General features: G+C 47.0%; 1 pseudogene; it reads right to left on the minus strand.

Annotated features, from left to right (window-relative positions):
• Positions 1 to 98: 98 nt before the first annotated feature.
• Positions 99 to 2330, minus strand: LOC143021176 (uncharacterized; annotated as a pseudogene).
• Positions 2331 to 2886: the final 556 nt, after the last annotated feature.

Here is a 2886-nt window from a genome sequence, read left to right on the forward strand (position 1 = left end):
GTCCACGTCATGAGCTCGTTCAGGGTGCTTTGTAGTGGTGCGTAATCAGGCCGCCTGGTGTTGATGGGGATGCCTACGGTGCTGTCATCCACATATTTCTATCTGTGAGGAGTGTCCATGAGGGCGTCATTAATAAGGATGAGGAAGCATAGGGGACCCATCTTGGTACCCTGGGGGACCCCACAGGTCAGGGGGAGGAGGGGGGTAGTTGACCCCTGGTACCTGACCGCCTGCTGTCGTCCGGTGAGGAAATCTGCCAGCCATGCTATCAAGTGGGGCTGGATCCCCAGTTGGATGGCTTTGGAGAGAACAACATTGTGGTCAACAAGGTCAAAGGTCTTCCTAAAGTCTACAAAGGTGACAGCTAGAGATGTGTTACGCTTGTCTAGGTTACTGTGAAGGAAGTTGAGTAAGTCAATGAGACAGTGAGTGGTAGAAGAGGATTTCGTGTTGCCAAATTGTTGGGCATCTATTGAATCTTTTATGTTGCTGTAAACTGAGTTAAAAACCAAATCTTCACATATAAGGCTTGAGATAGGGGTGATGGCGATAGGCCTAAGGTCACTTAGTGATTGTGGGCTGAGGGTTTTGGGGATGGGAGTGACATTTGAGATTTTCTAGTCGCTGGGGCAGGTGTTTTGGCTTAAAGAGGCATTGATTATGGAGGAAAGTGGAAGGGCATGGTCAGGGGCAAATTCCTTGTAGATTTTAATAGGAAGGTCAGAGGGAGTTGTGGGTCTATTATTTTTCAGTTTACCCAGCTTTGTGGCTACATCGGCAACTTAAACTTGAATGGGGGGTGAGGGGGAAGGGAGATAGGCAGGTAGGTGGGAGGGGTCGAGAGGGGGTAAAGTCTGACAGATAGAGGCGAAGTGGGAGTTGATCTCCTGGGCTGCTAGGTCAGGTGACAGGTGCGAGGTGCAAGGGAGGTGAGGGGTCTTGTTACCCTGCAGGCCACAAAGAGCCTTGATCTTACTGAACCACTGAGTGTTGTTTCGTTGTTGTTTGAGGTGTTGCAATTTGTTTGGGTAGTAAGATGATTTGGCGGTACTTATCTCTCTGATGACCTTATTCCTTAGGAACCTGAACTGGGCTCGGTCGGTGTAAAATGCCTTGTTGCGTTGTTTGATGAGACGTTTGATATGTGGTGTCATCCAAGGGGCGTCAGAGTGATGGACAGAGAAATCCTTTACAGGGAAGAAGTGGTGAAAGGCCTCAATTGTAGTGGTGGAGTAATTTCTCCACTTAGTCTCCACGTCGTCAACGTTCAGAACCTCCAGCCAGGGGTGTTCCACTATCCACCTGCCAAATTCCCTCATGGCGGAATCAGGCATGGGGCGGTGCTGTCTGGTGACCTTAATCCTGTGTATGGCCGCACTAGGGGCAGGGGACCATTGGATGGTGAAGTGCGTGCTCTTACCGATGGGGGGGGGGGAGAGGTCTCGGGGGAGAGTACAGCTGCGCCATGTCAGTCATAATTAGGTCAAGGGTTGTTTGGTCGTGGGTGGGAAAGGTCACTACCTGCGTGATATTTAAATGATGTAAAATGTCACTTGTGTCCAGGCGATTAAAGTCCCCGCACACAACTAATTTGGCAGCAGGAAACCTTAAGCGGAGGGAGTCAGCAGTTTCAATGATGTGATCGTTGAGGAGGAGGGCAGTGTTGGCGCGAGGAGGGTGGTATATCACACACATTATGATAGAGGCTGTGTGGCGGGGATGGAAGCGAGGGGTAAGTTTGACCCACAAAGCCTCGACTCCCTCTGGTATGTCAACCCTGAGGTATAAAGGGTTGAGGGCAGCTCGACAATACAATGCCACACCACCGCCTCTGCGGTTTACTCAGAGATGGTGAAAAAGTACAAAAATTTCTATATTACACACTTCGGGAATTATCTGCCACGCTTCTGTAATTGCCATCACGTCACAGCTTGTGGAGCGCACTAATTCAATCACTTCTTCCATTTTGTTGGCTAATGAGGTAACATTAGATAGTATGATGGAGTGTGTGTGTGTGTGTGTGTGTGTGTGTGTGTGTGTGTGTGTGTGTGTGTGTGTGTGTGAGAGAGAGAGAGAGAGAGAGAGAGAGAGAGAGAGAGAGAGAGAGAGAGAGAGAGAGAGAGATATAATCCAAGAGTTGACACCTTGACGTAGTGGATAGGCCTGAGAATTTTAATGACTACAAAAGCTATGCCAATAGAAATGAAAATCTTTAATGGGTCATCCATATCGGACATATTTTATATGAAAGATGAGACAGAGAACAACTCGTACACAGAGTCGCAGGACTCAGTACTGACTAGGGTGTTCTTGATGGCGAACAGGGACATTTCCCATAGATATATGAGGCACCGTCATAATGACGGTGTGGATCATTGGGTACTCTATAGATATATAGGGCTCCACCGAATATACTATAATAAGGTGGTACCAATAAAATATCTCACCACTGATTGCCATATCCCTCAGTTCCCTTCTCCAACTGGTCCTGCTCCTTTTCACTTTTGGACTAGTATATGTCTGCGCGATCCAAAGCGCTGGATAAGACAATATCCTCCAATTATATACCCTATAATTAAGTCTCACCAACCATGTTTGATCAATTATACTCGATATGTAACCCTGAGGAAATTGTCTCACCAAAAGATGATAGAATTTTTTATGCCTTTGATCTTATTACCACTCCAACCACCCGACTCACAGAAACGAGTCCCTTTACTCCAGAAGTGAAATTTTTCTTTCGAGTGTTGACTTATAGGAAAGAGTTCCATTACACTAGGGTGATTCCATAGTGCAACTCACAGAAAAGATAACCTTTTCCACCAGTAACGGTTGACAACATGCAACTCACAGAAAAGAGAACTTTTTCTACCAGTAACGGTAGAC

Source organism: Oratosquilla oratoria, chromosome 41 (genome assembly GCF_046742065.1).
Source record: "Oratosquilla oratoria isolate Oo_2021 chromosome 41, ASM4674206v1, whole genome shotgun sequence".
NCBI classification, from domain to species: domain Eukaryota; kingdom Metazoa; phylum Arthropoda; class Malacostraca; order Stomatopoda; family Squillidae; genus Oratosquilla; species Oratosquilla oratoria.